Source organism: Crocodylus siamensis, chromosome 11 (genome assembly GCF_052110815.1).
Source record: "Crocodylus siamensis isolate JL-2025a chromosome 11, ASM5211081v1, whole genome shotgun sequence".
Taxonomy (NCBI): Eukaryota; Metazoa; Chordata; order Crocodylia; family Crocodylidae; genus Crocodylus; species Crocodylus siamensis.
In genome coordinates this window covers 11720418-11739068 of record NC_143405.1, presented here as the reverse complement: position 1 = coordinate 11739068, position 18651 = coordinate 11720418, and positions in this window count along the sequence as shown.

Genomic DNA, 18651 nt, shown 5'->3' with positions numbered 1-18651 from the left:
AGCACACATGCAGATGCCTTACTGCGTAGGAACACTGTGTGCATGGGTTGGCTTGGGACTAACTTTAATCCCAAGTCAGACCACACGCAGCATTAATATGCTTTTACGCCTGCGTATGTAGACGCTGGTCTATTTCTGCTTCCTGGGCAGTAATTTACTGTGCAGTAAATTTAATCTGATGTAAATGCACATGTAGATGTGCCCTCTGAGAACTTCCTGCTCAAGATGCTCCCCTGCTGCCATCAAGCAGACTGATCAATTTCTCTAATAATTATTCCTCTGTCTGCTTCAGTAGTGTCTGTGGCTAGCATCATGGCTTGCAGAGAGGGGCCACAGCTTCCCCACCCCCTGATCATCAATAAGGAGTGGTTAGGACTTTTGCAAGACCATTCACATCATTCCCTCACCAGATATAGTTTCAGGCATAAACTAAGCTGTTAACAAGATGGAGGAATCCAACAATTCTGCTTTCCCCACGTCCCTTCAGGCTAATAGGGAACCTGTCATGTTCTTATACTCTTCTTTTTCTGCATGCTGTGGTAAAGTGAGGAAGTCTTCCAGGTGTTCCTTCTGCCTTTTCCACTTGCCCTGCCAACTGATGGAAACTACCTTCCTAAGCATCCATGTGCAAGGAAACCTGCTGGATTTTCACACCAGAGATGTAAAGGAGCTAGATGTTTGCTATTTGCTTTATCTGTGAAAGAGAAAAACGTTAGTTGAGATCAGTGGAAAAGAGCACCAGGGCTTTGGATCAGACTCAGTGTGCAGTGCATGAAACTTGGAGGTTTTATGTACAGAAGGTCAACACAAGGCCTCCTATTAGGACCTTGGGTAGAAGACTCAAGCACGGAAGAGGCCTTGTTCTGGCTCACTACACCCAGGTGAACTACATACTTTCTACTTGACATCCCTGTGTGAGAAGCACCTGGAGCCTGAGGGACATGGCAGAACCCAAGGCCAAGCCTATTAAAAGGCTGCAAGGGATCTGCTGACCACTATTGCCCAGGCTCTAACATGAGATATCCTTCCTGTCACCCAAAAATATATCTGAAATCAGTTTAGGGAACGAGCAAGTCTTTTAATTAAAACAGTCTGTTATGATGAATCTGTTATTACAAAGTCTTACCTATGTAAAACATTAATAATACAAATTTCATTTGTTTATGTCAGTGCTGAGCATTAATTTTTAATGGAGAAATGTATGAGTTATGAAAGGCATTAATGCAAAACAAATCACCAACTGAGAAGGGAAAGGAAATCCATTTTTTAAGGTAAGCAGTGGGAATGAAATATTATTGTGGTTCTAACTGGGTGGGGGGAAAATATTTTTCAGGGCTCTAAGAGCAATTTAAAAAAGCCCAGAGAAGCCTGGGTTTTATCACTGAGCTTAATATTGGCTTTAAATTCTAGCAAAGATCACGTCCATTTCATCCAGCCAACCCATTGATGCCATCTCAGAGGAAGCAGTTGATGTGACAAGGCTCCAATTATCATGCAATTGCCATCAAAGTCTCTCTTATGCACACTGCATAAGAAGTGGTGCAATGCAACAAATGAATGAGATCACAATGATCATAGAAGTCATTCGCGCTGGCTCAGTGAATCGCATCCTTTGCTACAATAGATAGGATCAACTCTAATGGGTTAGGACTTGTGCTTTTTTCCCCCTCCTATGAATTTATCCCAGTCTGGTACCTGGCAACTAATTATTATGGTTTGTGATTATTATTCTGTTGGATAAATCAATACTAAGCCTGAGTCTCAAAAGGGTCACATCAGGTTGCTTGGTTGTATCTTTCTGATCCTGGGACCCCTGGCTCTGACATAGGCAAGAGCTGTTCAGCTATAGCTTAACATTTTATCTGGCCCAATATCTGCAGTGTATGGATCTTCAAAGTGATTTATGTACCTTATATGATAACACTTCTATATTCTGTAAATATTCTCAAATTATAGGGGTGGAACTGGGGCACCAAGTGATAAAATAACTTGCCCAGAGCCACACATGAGATTTTTAGTGGAGCAGGAAGATAAACTACCTGGCCATGTCTACACATGCACTTAACTGCAGAGTACACTAATCAGTTGGGGAGTAAAGCTTCATTGTCTACATGTGCAATGGTATCAGGCCACAGTAAACTAACTAACATCACAGTAAAATAGTACTGTCAGCGATTACTATCTTATGCCAGGGTAATTTGCTGTGATTAAATACACATGTAGATGCTGATCACAGGCATACATTGCACCCAGTCAACCCAGCCAGCCAGCGGCCAGACTTCTGCCTGCTGCCCAGCCACACAGCTCTGCACTTTCAGCAGGCCAGTGCCCCAGCCAGAACCTCTAACATCTGACACTGCCACCTGCAGCCCGGGCTGATGGGCCCTGGTATAAACCTCTCTGTCCTGGCTCAAATTCCTGTTGTTCCAGGCGCACATGTAGACATTGCTCCTGGGAGTAGTTTATTCTGGCTCAAACTGCTCCAGAGTTTATTGCTTCAAACTAATTGCACGTAATAGCTGCACCCCCCCATCCTACATTAGGACCCTAATTGCTTAAGCATCTCTCCCTAAAGCCACCCAAGAATCAAACATAACAGATCTCTACTCCAGCACGCTCCCATAATGCCTCTAGCTGGACCATATGGCAAAGATAGAATGGAGGGAACTGGCAATTTCAACTACTATTCAGGGCCTTTGGTCTGATAAATGAAACTCAGGCCCTATAAATGACTCTGACACTCCAGTCCAATATATTTATGGTGGAGCACCATTCTTGTGGGATCTCACTGCTAGGAAATACTTTTCTCCCAAATATTTAACTTTTTTTTTTCAAAACAGTATTCATAAAAACATTACTCAGTCTTGGGGGAAAAAAATAACAGACTTAGATTTTCGGGGGCGGAGGATGGAAAGAAACATTAAAATGGTTACAGTTGCTCTAAACTTCAGTAGAAATTCTGTTTAATCACCTTTGGTTGGGGTGGGGGTCCCTTCCATGTCCTTCAAGAATAGCCCATTTTCTTTTCTTTGGTCTATGGCAGTGTTTCCCAAACTTTTCCTCAGTGTGAGCCCATTTATGACCTCATTTCCTCAGCATGATCGCACATCCTCTTTATCACCCCTCAGCCCCCTCACCCTGCTGGTGCCCCTCATTCCCCATCCATCACCCCCCCCCCGGTGTCCCATGGCTAGAGCCCACAGCCCCCTGCCCTCCCCCAGCAGCACCCAAGCCTTGGCTGCCACCTGCAGCTGGAGTGCAGAGCCCAACTTCCCCCTCCACCCACCACCCCATACCCTCCCCCATGGGCAGCACTGCCAGAGCACTCCCCATCTGGGAGAAAGGATGACTACTGCAAGCCTGTGGCTCCCCACCCTGCTGCCCTCCCCTTGGAGGCTGCATGGCCCAGTGGGCAGGATGCAGGGAGGGAGGTAGCACTGCACCACAATGTCTGCCAAGCTTAGATTCCCTCTGCTTACCCAGCAGCAGTGTGGACGCAACTCCATGCCACAGCCGCAGCTGCTGCTGCACCTCACCTTGGCAGCCATGGTGGTGCAGCACTCCCTCCCACAATAAGTCCCACCCTCTGGGCTGCAGAGGCAGCTCCTGCCCAGAGCTGGTTTGGCCCAGCTGCAGCCCTGCACCCCACTGTAGGCACGGAAATCTCCGGGGGCACATTTATTGCGACCTCATCCACTGATATCGTAACCCTCTTTTGGGTCGCGATCCACAGTTTGGGAACCACTGATCTATGGCATCTTCTTTTTCCCTCTTTCCCTTAGAAATCAAGGGATCCTGGATGAAATTGCTGTGCTGGGAACCAACCCATCAAAGCTCTGGTTGAATGGTTGGCACTACCAGGCACAGCCTGTCTTAAAAAAGCTGTTAAGCATGTTCTTCTCAATTTTAGGCATATGAGTCATCTCATTGATTTCAGTGGAACTGCCCCATTACTTAAACTTAAGCCTCTTTTCCTCTTTCTTCTAAAAACCCATGGTCCTGTGTTAGGAGTCCCTGCTTGCAGACTGATTGAGGTTTGCAGCAGAAGGGATGCAACCTCATTAGAAGACTGACACCACTAGGAGGGCTGTTCAAGAACTAAAACAATAAAGCCTCTTCCACATTGAAGTTTTCCTAGATTAGCCTTCTGTCCTTGTCCTTAGTTGGGACTTGGCAGGATAACAGGAGTATCTTCTGGCTTCTCTGTGAATCTCCCATATTCTCTCTTTATTTGCCTCTCTCTCTTTCTCTCTCCCTCTGTCTCTTCTTGGCCTAAGGAAGTTGCTGACTTTAGCAATAAACCAGGGATTTAATATCATCCTACAAGGTGCTACAACAAACTGCCCTTGGTTCCATCGATTCATCAGGCCTGAAATATAGGAAGACATTTGAGGGGGAAGAAAATGAGATGAATTTTGCAGATATAAATTCTGTATTATTGAATTTCTCCTAACACATTTCAATGCCATATTGTACCATTCCACCATCTCCCCTTATGTGCTACAGGATCTCCATTAACTATGCGACAAGTTCTTGTAGGTGATGCATTTAGAATAGGCTGAGGCGCTTCATCTCAACAATATCCCTGATTTTACAATGTTTGACACATCCACTGTTCTGCGTCTCAAATAAAGACACATGAACCCGACTGGCAAAGCCTGCCTGTAAGCAAGTGACAGAAAGATAACGTTGGTGAAAATAAACCCATGTGAATTAATTTTTTTTCAGGTGTGAGTACAGTGTACATACAAAGGTAGCTGTGACTATAAAGAGCACAGCAGGCATTCAGTGTTTCAGAGCTTTCATAGCAAGAGCAGTTGCCAAAAAAAAAAAGGGAAATTAAATCGCAAATCCATAAGTATCCATCTCATTTTTGGCAAAGTTTGACAGCAGGGGAAAAAACAAACCCTGTGCTGATTCTCTGATTGGATAATGAGCTAATTAATTAACTCATCATGTGCTGCTTCAGAATGAAGATTTGGTTTATTGCACCACATCCCTGCAACCATCAAACTGCTACTGAAATTAGGAATGCCTGACTCAAGGGATGTGGTCTCAGAGACTTTCAATCTGGTTCTTTTCAGGTATGATATCATTTTGTAAAAGGTGGGAAAATGTCTTTAGACCATTCTTATTTCCCTTAAAAATCAATACTGAAGGTGTAAGGAGGAAAACAGCGCAGTGCATTTCATCCCATTTAGATAAAACTATTGTTGACCTTCAAAACCCATTAGTTTTAGATGAGTCAAAGGCTTAAAATATTCAAAGATTCAAAGGAAGCATGAGGATGGTGCATGAATATATTGTAGAGGACAATGGGAGATGCAACAAATGGCATTTGCATCTTATTATATATGGTTTGCACACAAATCTATTTACTAGCTCATTGGCTTCAACAACAAGGTCACTTGGCATATGTCCAGACACTGGACACAAACAGAAACGGCCAAAATAAAATGCTGTTCGATATTATCCCTCTGACACTAAATCCCAGCGGTCAGTTAGCAAACTGTCCGGACCATCCCCTCCCTGTTCGATACATTGGCCATTTGCAGTTCTAACTTCAGATGGAAGAGGCATCTCCCTCAAAGCCAAGGGCTTTATCCCTTGTACCTTGGAGTTGGGAGGAGGGAGAGACGTTTCCCTGGGTTGCTCAAGTAAAGGATCTTCCTTGTAGATAGTGCAGAATTGGTCTGAACAGGATGAAGTTTGTGTGAAATCAATAAAAAAAAGTTCAGATTTACTTGAAAGGGGGAAGGGGTCACTGCTGATAACTCTCACAGTTCTTTTTATTCATTATTAATACCTGCTTGCTGGAGCCTCTACAACAAATAAAGGAAGGTAAGGAAAAGCAAAGCAATCTTCCTCTATCCTCTGCCTCCAAATATCTACCCAACTGTCTTCTTCATCTTCAGTTCTGTCTCTTTGTCTATTGTGTCTGTTGAGATTTGTCTGTAAGAAACTGCGTGCATTCAAGAAGCTGAAAAACACCATGTACTGCGTGAACTCTACTTACAGAATTGCCGACTTCCTGTCTCTGGGCCCCAGCTAATCAAACTACCTGAAATTGTCCATGAAATATTTCCTAAACTATCAGGACCCCACCCTGCAGGACTTGTTCAGGCAAAATTTCTGTTGCAATCAGGATGCCGTTTGGCCATTCTGGCCTGATTCTCAATTGGTTTAAATTGGCAAAGCTCCACTGGCTTTAATAGAGCTTTATCAGTTGAAAAGGGCCAAAGATCTGTATCTGCCTTGTCTGTCTAATGTTATGTTTCAGATGTAGCATTAGACTGAAGTTCTTTAAAAACTATTAATGCCTCCAGTCAGAAGGCAGCTAAATAGATGAAGTTCTTAATATTTTAATGTTATAAACCTTGATATGGAAAGGGCACTCGTGTCTACAGGCAGTCATAGTTTTTTTGCCGGGAGGGGGGAGTGTCTCCCTAATTTAGGCCAAAAAGAAAATACCATCAGGATAGTGTTACTGTGAATTTTCCCCTCTCTTTCATTTGACATGTAACTGATAACAATTAATATCTTAATTTCAAAATTTGGAAGTACCTGTAAAAGCCAGGGAATAAACAATGAGGAGTGTTTTCCTTCTGCAGGAGGGATGCTGGCAGGGGCTTCTATTTTCTTAAAATTAGTCCTTCAAGCAATTTGTGTTTCTTTGCTCTGATTTTCCCTGAATTGTTCACATCTTTTTATTGCCATGCTAAGATGACCTGCCTTGCACTGTGTGAGGAAAACCTGGTCCAGGGTCCACGTATAATAGGATTAGCTATTTAGGACTGTTTCAATTTATGTCCCTCTGAGGATAGCCACCTGGCTGGACCTTGTTGCCATGCAAATGCACACACACCACATCCTCTGAGCATCAACGGCCCAATCCAAAGCCTATTGAAGACAATGGGAAAAAATTCCCTTGATTTTCATTAGGCTCTAGATCAGGCCTGGACTGGCATTTAAAATTATCAGCATATTGCTGAGAGGCTGTTTAGCTGCACAGAAGAGACAAAATGTGATATCAGATGCCATTTGCCTCTTGAAAATGTAGAGAGCTTCCTCTCTTTGAAATGTAATCTGCCCATAATATGATTTCAACATTAATGTCTATTATTTAGTACTTACTTTTAACTTAAGTTTTCAGCAGCAATTTTTTTAAACTATTCAGTTTTAATCTCATGGAAAGTTTAAAGCAATTTTTTATTAGTGCATAACTCTAAAATACCATTTTGGAATGAAGAATTATCTCTCAAGCACTTACAAGATAGGCTTTACTTTACTCTTAGTTAATCTGACAGTGGTTTTATTAATAATCAGGATTTTTTTGTATTGCTATTATGCAATTTTTCTATTAATGTAGTTTATATCTCTAGCATCACCACCATTATAAAGATGACTGTGAAATATCTTTCTGATGTACTATTCAGGGATAAAGTAGATGAATATTGCTTATAAATCATGAGTGTTTTTTCTTAATAAATAACAAAGTATTGAAAACTAATTTAAGGAAATGTTTTCATGAATGATGATTACATTCTTCCAACCTTAATCACAGCAAGGAACCTCTTACCCATAAGTAGTTCCAGTATATGAAATGTGGCCTTGAGATAGATAGATAGTATTCAGTGCACAATAATTATCTTTAACCATCTGAGGTTAGATTGTGAGTTGGCCTACATAATTTCAAAGGGAGTTCAACCCCCACCATATCCTTTACATTCTTAGGTAGGTTTCTCAGACCTTTGGGTGAAGTACACCTATAGGTGTCTTCATTTTATCTGCTTACTCTTCCAAACACAAATTGTAAGGTGAGGGGCATAGGCGCTGACTTTGTTTTTTGCTGGTGGGTGCTTTTTTTTTTTTTTTTTCTGCTTTCCTGAGCCGAGCCCCGTGCACGCCGAGAAGTGGCAGTGCATTACTTCAACCCAGCTTGCCCGATCAGGTGTAAAGATCAGGTGCTTTAGTGAGACTTTTTTGCTGCTTTTACCTATTATCTGATTGAATCAGTATTACTGATTGAATCAGTATTAGCTAAAAATGTCAAAAAGACCCACTGTATAGCACCCAATCGTTACAGACCCTGAAGAGCCAGGTTCAAGTAACGTGCTGCTTTTTTTGTTATAATGCATTTTGCGGGGGTTTAAAGTGTCTGCAAGCAGCCACAGAAATCTAACATGTAAAACCAAAATGGCCATGGCTCATGGTTGCATGCTGAGCACCTGCTAATTTTTTTCGGTGGGTGCTTGAGCTCTGGAGCACCCAAAGAGTTGGCGCCTATGTGAGTGGGGATTTGGATGGGAAGGATGGGGAACGGACAGAAAATCAACAGCACCTTGATTCAACCCTTCTGCTCAGTGGCCAGAATTAAGTGAGCTAGTGTTAGCTGGACTGAGGAGCAGTGATTTTCTGTTGATACGAATGACTCTGAGGTCTAGTCTGCAGTGCTACTGGAAAACTTTGAGTATCCACACCCAAAGCTCCTCTGTAGGAACACAGCCCTTCACTTACTTACACCACTTCAGAACCAGCTTAACTCACTGCTTTTGCTAGCATGAAACTGGCATAATACAAGCCAAATATTTGGATCAGCTGCGCCCATACCTGATTCTAAAGAGGGAACAAGCTAAGAAAGAAAAAATAGGGGGAAAAGGAGAAGGAAGAGGAAAAAATATAGCCAGGCAGAGATCTCATCTGAGATCTCAGTACTATTTCCCCCACTGTATATTCACAGATTTCTGTCCAGACTGACATCTACTAGGCCTGTGTGAAGCAGCTAGTAGTCGCTTCGGATTCGGCTGACTCGGAGGACAGTGATTCAATCTGGGATTCAAAACACTGTCCTGAACTGATCTGGCCAAATCTGATTCAGAGAGCTGAATCAGCTGAATCTCCGAATCACACAGGCCCTATCCCCTCCCACTCTCAATGGCTGCCCTGCCCGTCCCAGCTCCCGGCTCTTTAAAAACAAAAACAAAAAAAAAACCCTGTACTTACCAGCTCCTGCCCGGTGGGGGGAGGGGCAATCCCCGCTGCCCCCCCCCCACTGCCCCGCACTGCATGGGGGGCTCTTCCATGAGCCCTGAAGCCACTGCAGCAGCCGGTGAGTGTAGTTTTGATTTGGTTTTTTTAAGAGGGCCTAGAAGTGGGGAGGGCAGGGCAGCCATGGGGGAGCCTGGGGCAGCAAGTAAGGGTCAGGGGAGCTGGGGGAGCAGTCAGGGGATGGGGCCTGGCAGAGGTCCCCCCCCCATCGTCCCCTCCCCCAGCCACCTCTTCCCTTCCCCCTACTTGCCAGCATGGAGTCCAGATCCAGCTCCTTGCGGCAGCCGGAATCATTGAAGCTCTCTGAATCTTTTCCAAATGAATTTGAAGAGCTTTGAATCGATTCAGACCTTTTACTTGGTCCCTGATTTGATTTAGATTTGGAGATTTGGCCACCAAATCAGGCCAAATCTCCTCTGAATTGAATCAGCAATGAAGTGTCGCACAGCCTTAATATCTACTATATCACCCTTTCCCTCTTTTGTTATTATTGCTTTCCAATTATCTGCCTTCCATTACATATCTGTATTGCAGCCAATTTCCCCCAAGATGTACTGTTTGGCCCTGAGTCTCTCTCCACTTCAATCCAGGGCTAAACGTTAAACGCATGATCCCACTGAATTCAACCGGATTATGCATGAGCTCAAGGTCATGCATGTGTTCAAGTGCTTCTCTGAATCGAGTTCTTTCACCAGCTTTATACTGATATAATTTCACTCAGTTCACTAGAATACACCTGATTTAGAATGAAGTAAGCAAGAGAGAAAGCATCCCTGCAACATCTAGATGAATCTCAGTGTACTTATGTTGTCCTATAATTCCTCAAGTACCTTTGTATTATTTTGCTATTCTAAGTATTTTACAAGACATCCCATTTCTTGACAATGTGCAAAGTTAATTAAGACATTATTTACTCCTTCCTCCAGATCATTAATGGAGCTGTTGAATAAAATTGGTCCTGCCACTGATCCCTTTGGAACTACACTGGACATTTCCTTCAATGTGATACACTGCCATTTATCTTCGCCCTGAGTTTATGATCTTTCTGGCTGTTTTCCATTCATGTCTATACCAATTATGCTTCAAAGAACTATCTCGTGAGGTGTGGTATCAGATGCTTTGCTAAAGTCTTAATAAATTATAGCCTTGATCTATTAATTTTACATTTCTATCCAAACAATAGCTAGCCATAATGCATTCATGCTATGTATCATTCCTGCATCTTTTAGGTACTTACAGAGCTGATCTTAAAATATGTATTATTTTACTACTGTTATTTGTGTTACATTATTGGCTTGAGGCCACAACTAAGATCAGGTTGCCATTTGCGTTAGCTGCTATATGAACTCACAGGGAAAGATCATCCCCAAGGTGCTTCATCTTAGTAGATATTACCAAAGACAGAAAGAGAGGGTACCAAGTGCACCTTCAAAAGCACCTAGATACCTAATTCCCATTTATTTTCACCCCCAGTAGGGGCCCATCTGCTTCTTGTGGTACCCAGACTCCTTTAAAATAGCTGGCCTGCCATGACTTCACCAAGATCACAGTCAGGGTCAAGAGGAGAACCCTGGCTTCCTGTCCATTCCTAGCAATGGACATTACATACACCAGATAGCAATTGCCAGGATCTCTTTTATTTTTCCTTTTCAGAATTGGGATTGAATATGAGACCAGATTCTAATCTCATTTACAGCCATTCAAATCAATAGTGACTCTGCTGAAAACAGCCAGACTCAGTCATTTTCTGCACAACTCTCAGGAGTCTCCAATTCTTCAAGAATTTTCAGAAATCATTACTGGCTTTTCAAGAGTTCATGAACCAGTTCCTTTAAGGCACTGGGTTACATGTCATCTGGGCCTGTTCATCTGTATGGCTACTGGAAAACTTCTATATATCTACCTCTTCAGACATCAGTTTCCCAGGGTCTAGGGACATTAAATTACATTAAATGGAAAGACTGTTATAGACTGCAGTGGGTGTTGATTATTAAAATAAAATGCTGACCACATGCAGATCCATGCGGCTGAAAGTTTTCCAAATCATGTATGTGTATGACACCAACATCTGCATTTTAGAAGGATGCAGTGAGTTCTGTTGGGCATTTTAATGTCAAGATAGGTACAGGAAATTATAAATAGCTCTAGCTAGCACTCCAATAAACTGACATAAAGATTTATTGGCTCCAAATAGCATAAGGTTCTTTTCTACCTTTGAAAACAAAGAAAATCAGAGAAATAACTTCTTGGTTTAATCCTCATGACTAAAAGCCCCAGTGAACAGTATAAGCAAGAGGTATGCGCATTAAAATAAATGGGAAATGGTTTCTGAAAGTTTGACTTGTTAAATGCTAAATATGGTGGCTGGCAAAATGCAGTTCCATTGTATTCAATGTAAGCATCATTTTATCTCCCTTATCAATAACTGTGCTGACAAGGTCTCCACTGCTTCTAATTGTTTGCCCCACTTTCTGTATTATTCTAAGAAACATCCTTTTTTTTAAAAAAAAAAAAAGGAGTTCTGTAGCTCAACTGTATCTTTGGCATCGTGCCTTCCATCCCTTTCCTAGTTTATTAACAGGCCTGCCTGTGCTGTTTCTATTCCTGCTCCCCCACTACCCTCAATGCAGCCTGCATTTTTAAAGTCCTTTCTTGCTCCCCTTAACCTCATGGGCTATCATTAATTCATTCTGCTCTTTTGCTGCCTTTATCTCTTTCCTACATGTCTTAACCAACTTAAGTTACTTTCCTTTGTGTTTTCCCTGCCCCTGTCTCTCACATTTATAGTGAAGGGTTGTTCTTCTACCTTTCAGGTATCTGAGCAATGAAGCTACATTAACCACTTCTCGTTCCTGGCACACAAAAGATTTGGGTGAATTTCAGCCTCCTATCCCATACTTGCGGTGTACTCTAAATATCCCAGTCTGCTTCTACAGCAATGTAATTTGAGGCACCCTACCATTTTAGCATGCTCACCAGACTTCCCAGTTTGGTTCCCCCTCACACACAGGCAAATTTACTTTCTTGAAATTCAACACTATTTTTTTTTTCTGGAATCTTGGTTCCTTATAATCCTGCCTCCCAAGCCTCTGGGTACCCTGGATTGTGCTCTCAAAAGGCATCCAAAAATAAATGGGCCTATATTTTACCCCAAGTCAAATCATACAAACTGGCAACAACAGAAATATTTACAAAAACCAATATCCTCATGTACCTCCCAGGATATATCTCCGCCTCATCACCAGTCTCATTCCTGGCAAGGAGAAAGAAAAGTCCTGTTTTCCTCTGTGAACCAATTCCTTATTATAGCAATTCACAGAGTATGTGAGTACTAGCAGCCATTATTCTCATATTTTTGTAAGAAGTATCGGCAGGAGGACTTCTTGGCATTGCCACTGATACTGGAATGGGAAAGCAAGGCTAGGGGAAGGGGCTGCAGACATGCAGCCTGTCTCACTGGGTTAGCTCTGAAATGGAGCTCAATCCTCTACCCTCCCAGTCCGGGTTGGGGTGAAGGGTGGGAAGAGGAATCAGTCTAACTCATGGCACTTTCTGTGAAGTGCCACGAGTTACACCAGGGAACTGTATATCTGAAGCAAATACTTATTCTAAAGAAAAGGTTGGCTATAGAAATACTTTATGTCCAGTCAAAGTAGTCAGGACCCAGCCTATTATCCAACAGTTCTATAGTTAATGACCCGATCTCCTTTATAAAGAAGGACCAAGTCATCTCTTCTTGGGTTTGAATCACACTGCCAGTGAATTTCTATCTGCATGGCTCACTATTAAAACACAAGGTTTACTCTGCTTATCCATGCCCTCAGTGCAGAGCAGTTTCATTCCAGAAAGAGTCCAATATACGTACACAGAACAGGCTACCTGAAGCTCTCAAGCAAATACAATTGAAAAGGGATCAGACTTGAACAATGCAGTAAAAGCAGCATTTGAGAAAAGCCATCTGAATTCTGTCCGCCTGTTTTGTTCAATCGTGTACTATACACTTTCAAGAACACAAGCCCGCAATCCAAGCGAGTAAGTGGTGTCCGTGCATGAACTGTAATTTCTTTCTTTCTTCTCCCACTGTGTTGGTCACTATTTGCTATTTGTCATTCTCCCATCTAGGAAAGTTGTGGTCATTCAATCAAGCAGCCAAAACCTAACCATGTGACACAGGTGACTAGTTGCATGAATACTAAATAGGAAGGAGTAAAAATGAATGCACCAAAGGCTAAAATGTATTCACTTTATACCAGTGTGTTTATGGAGAAGAGATAAGTTTAATGAAATACAAGTTGTTTCTGAACTAGTCATAGATAAAAGAACTAAATTATGGCCAACTCTGCTGTGGCTCACATCTGTTCATTGTTCAACTGCAGTTTAAAAAACCATCAAGAAGTTAGGATGCAAAAGGAATTGGACAGAGAATAATATGGAAGCGATTATAATGCCATGATTTAAACCAATGGGGCAGCCTTACTGGATGCAAGACTCTGTGTAGTATAGGTCATGGTATCTTGGAAAAGATACTGTAGAATTAAGAGGTGTTCAGAGACTAGGCCTGAGATTAATCAGAAAGCTAGAAAAACCTCCATGGAAGAGAAACTGAAAGGACTGGAATTGCTTACAAATAAACGGGAACACGGTAAAATTATAGGAGTGGTTTAGAAGAGACAAACAAGAAACTCTGTGCCCCCCGACTCTTAACAGGGGAAAAAGAGACACCCGATGGAATTAGAAGGCAGCAACTTCAAAAGTGACTGAGGAAATCCCCTTCACACAAAGTGCGGTTAGACCAGTGGTTCTCAACTGGGGTTATACTGCAGCCGTCTTAAACAGCCCCACACACACTCCTCCTGTACGAGGGTGGTGATTAGCCTGAAATAGGTAGGAGCTAGCTCAAGTGTAGCCCTTTCCAGTTGGGCCCCTCCTAGCTCCTCCCAGAAACAGAGGCTTGTGGGACAGTTCCGCCCATGTACCTCTGTCTTCAGGAGGAGTGGGTGGGGTGGGGGCATGGGGAGGGGGCAGATTGCAAAGGCATACACAGCATGAGGCTGCTTCTGCCTGCTTTAGGTTCAACAGGACCCTAATGCAGCAGCACCATGTGCATGTGCCACAGCCCCTGCCAGGCTGGCTCTGCAGCAGGTGCAGGGCAGTTTTATCTGGAGGCCTTAACACCCAATTGAGGAGCACTGCGGTAAACTGAGAGAGCACCAACAGCGCTTCTCAACGGAGGGTAGTGCCACACTCAGCGAAATGGTGGAGGGGTGCCATGGTTCTCAAAACAGTTGAAAACCATTGGGTTAGACTGGGATTCACTGCCACAGAACATGGCTGCCAGCAAGAACTGAAGAACATTCAAAAAGTGTTTGGGCACTTCTAACTACAGTATCCAAAATCGAAACAATTTACATTAACTAAAATTTTGGAAGGGATATTGAATTTTAGAAGGGATAAAAACCAGGCTGTATTAGCAACCAGGGTGAGACATAACTTTGGGGTAGGATATTCTCTTTCTGCCTTACTCTGGGATTCTTACCCCTTCATCTAATGCATGTGCTGCAAGCAGCTGTCAAGAATAGGATACAGAACTAGACGGACTTTCAATCTGATCCAGTCTGGTAGCTTTTGTGTTCCTATATTTCTCTATTCCTGTATAAATTGGTGCAAGAGTGTTTTTCCCCCACCCTCCATTAAATATGATCAAAACATGAAAAATGAATTTCACAAAATAACTCACTACTGTTTTCATTCAGAGAGGTTCAAGGAGACCCATTTTTCATTTTTAAGCCTTTTTTGTGAAATACTTGCATCAAAATAATCATTCAAAACCCATTCCTGGGTAAACAGGACACATCAATAAACATTTTGAGAACGTTTGTGTAAAAAAAAAACAAAAAAAAACCCGACTGAATACTGTCATATAAAGACAATCTCAATTTTCCCCTCTAAAAGAAATGCTTCCCCAAAAATGTCAATTTAAGGGGCAAAAAAGTCATTTTTGATTTTTAAAAAGCCTCCTTTTCATCTGAGGGCTTTTGATTAACTTTGATTTGCAATGTTTGGCTCCAACCACTCTGCAAGGGATTAGCAGAGCTAGGGAACAGCAGCAGGATTCATCCTGGAGCAGCTATCAACAGGTGTGCAGGATTCTACAGGCTGAAAAATTTATCACAGGTTGAGAAAACAGAGGGGAAAGAAGAGAGAAGTCCAACACCTGCTGTCATGGAAATAAACAAAAAAAAAAAATCATCCTTTGACTTCAGCAGGAGCAAAAGCAGGATGCGTTGCCTGTACCATCGGTGCTATGTGGATGGAATGGACCCGCTCGTTTTTTTCCCCCCTTCTCTTTGCCAGCTGGACGGGGACCATGACTGTAAATTAAGCTCCTGCTTATTCTTGATTAAATTGACAAGACACAGCCACTGACAGCAAACACGGTTCCCCTCCAGTCTTTGACATGAGCTGCCCCTCCCTCTCTTGAAGCAAAAGCCCGGTGAGACGGGAAGAAGGAATACACACAGGCATTAACAGAGCTTCTAATTACAGAGGAATGAGGAGTGTTCTCCATGCCCTGCCTGACAACAGGCTGCGCTAGGTGCTCAGCTTTGCTGAAATAAGCCAACTTATTTAAGGTTTCCTATTTCATGTTTCCTCTGTTATCTCTATCCCTTCGCTACATGTTTAATTGATTGTTTTTTTCTTCTGGCTGAGATGTCTGCTTTTAGAAGCTCATAAACAAAAATCCTTTCCTTTTTTTTTTTTCCTCCCCACTGGGGCTGTAAAATCATTGCCATAGCACATGGAGGGGAAATGGGTGGAAAGGACTATATGCCATATACCCAATATTAGCATAATAGCAGTGATAACAGCTATGTACCATCCTGAGTGGCAGCTAACCTAACCCAGCTTGAATGAGTTAACCTAACCATAATCCCTTTCGATAAGAGCACAAGGGCCCAAGGAACGTGTGTGTGGGTTCAGAGGAGGGGAGCTGAGAGAAATGTTGCCACCTGCTGTCAGTATGGCTGATAGGATTTTTTTTTGAAGAGACTGCTTTCCAAAAGAGCCAGCAACTGCTCAGATTTCTATTGTATTCCTTCAATCTTCCCTCCCTTCCTCCCCCTTTTTTAAAGAAAAATAGCCACAATTAAAATGATAGGCCCAACCTAAATTTCAAATACACACAATCCCGCTGGCTCACAATGAGCCATGCTATGAAGAGAGTCCTGGAAGTACCCCATCCAGAAGGTACGGTAGCCATACCACTAAGTATGGTGGGTGGGACAGTACAAGGCTGCCGGAGGGTGAGCAGGCAGTGAGACTCCTGTCTGTTGACATGCCTGTTCCTCTGAAACTATTCAACCCACTTGTAATTTCTTATAATCTGTAGATCCCTGGGCTGTTCATGGTTTGGACTATGCACAATGTATATATTGGAGGCATTGGGAATTGTGAACCCTTTGATGCTAGGCTGTCAGACAGGTTGGCTAATGGGAAGATATGAAATGACATGGCTCAGGAGGGGTCTTGCCTGTGCGGCCTTTGTCCTACAAAGGATTTTGACTGGGGTATGCCAAAGCTGCTGCTGGGACCAAAGCCAGAGATTCCTGGCTGGAGGGTCTTGCCCCTCCACTCAGGATCAGACTAATCACCATATTCGGGGCCAGGAACGAATTTTACCCCATGGTCATATTGGTATCGACTGTGCAGAGTTTTGCCTTCCTCTAGCAGGGGGCATGGCCCTTTTCATTGAATCTCTAGAGCATATATTAGCAACCTTTTACAGAAGCAGGATGCTGGCTGCTGCAGTCCCCCTCCTTTACCTGTGGCAAGTTGGAGTCTTGTCTTGTGTTACGGATCACCATAGTGTTACGAAGAGGATAGATTATGGATTGTATCAGATGGTTTAGATAGGGCTGATCCTGCCTCAGGCAGGGGGGTGGCCTAGATGATGTATGAAGGTCCATTCCAGCCCCACTTCTCTATAATTTCTATGATTTCTACTGCAGCCGCCCAAGCACAGAGACCACAGATATGCAGTGCAACTAGCAGTCTCTTCCATGTATGCTAAGTCTGGGCCAGGAACTTAGGGCAATCCTATGTGATCATGCAACCCAAAGATCAGAGCCCCCGCTCTGGGACCAGTTTGCAGAGGCTGTTATTCTACTACACCAGCCTGCTTGGCTCTTTAGTTTATGCTGCTGGTGTTTTTAGGTTTGGAGGTTCCCAGCTGAGTCGCTGATATGTTATCATCACAGTGCAATTAACCTATATTTAACTATTTGGGGTCTTGAAAAACTAGGAGAAACCACAGGGTCTGCTTGTGGCCAACAGTCCCATAAAGGATCTGCTTTTTATTTGTAACTGATGAGCAATTTGTCTCCCCTTTGCAGGGCAAACTACCAAAAATTCATTCAAATAGTCCTCATTTTGATCTCTCCCCAAAAAAAGCCACTGGTAGGGCAGTTCCTATCAGGTACCTAATGACAGAGCCCTGCTGCACAACATTTTTCCAGATTATATCCAGTGGAAGCTTGATGGGAATGTAATGTAAATGTAACTTGTCAGACTGAGTTAGCTCCTTAAAATGAGCACTGTACACACAAGGGTCTGCGACTTGTCATGACCTGGTTCAGGTGCTCTCATTTTTACAGTGCAACCCAACTTCATCACATCATAGACAGATGGTCTCTAAAACAACTATCTCCCCTTCCTAGATATACACACCACCATACATTTGCATTATCTGAACAACAATAGCAAAGGATATAAGAACTGATTTCTTCAAAGGTTGGAGCAACCATGACTCAAGTCACTGGTACTCAGTCCCTCCAGAAATCTACCCTCTAGGCTATTTTTCTGGTTAAAGTACTTGTAATGAGATTCAGCAACCGGAAAGAAGGAGGAGGTCCCAGCACCATGTGCCAACCATATGTCCACAGGCCACAATTTGGGGACTATCAAATTAGTTAACATCTGCAAAGCATTTTGATGATTTATGGCTGAGCTACAGGAGTGCTCAGTGTTGTGATTTGAACTGATCTGACTGAGATAATATGACAATTATTAATAGGCGTCAACATATAAGTTAGTGATTTAGGGTGGAGTTTCCAACAGAACTTAGGGAATCAGGTGGCTAAGGCCTCATCCAAAGCCCAGTGTTTTTCAGTGGGAGCTGGTGTCTAACTCTCTTAGGTGCCTTTGAAAATCCCACCCTTAGGCTCCAATCCAGCAAAGCCTTATGGCACATGCTTAGAAGCACACATTTTGCAGCCCCAAGGCTTCAATCTTTCCACAAGTACATTATTCATTTCTTTGTAATGAAAAACAGCTTTGCTCTTCTGGTTTGATTTATTTCCCACTAAATAGTTCACTGCACTAGTCTCATCATGATCCTAAACTCCATTCACCAGTATTCACAGTGGAAGGGAACCTCTGCCAGTGTTGTGACAGTAGAAACAGAGTTGAAGGACCTGTCTTGGACTTGCTGTTAGATTCTGCATCAGCTCAGCATCAGTTTTGTTATCTCTGTTATTAGATCAGATTACACCCCAGAACCCCGCAATCATCTTTGTGTGTGTATGAAAAAAAGGAGATAAAGGT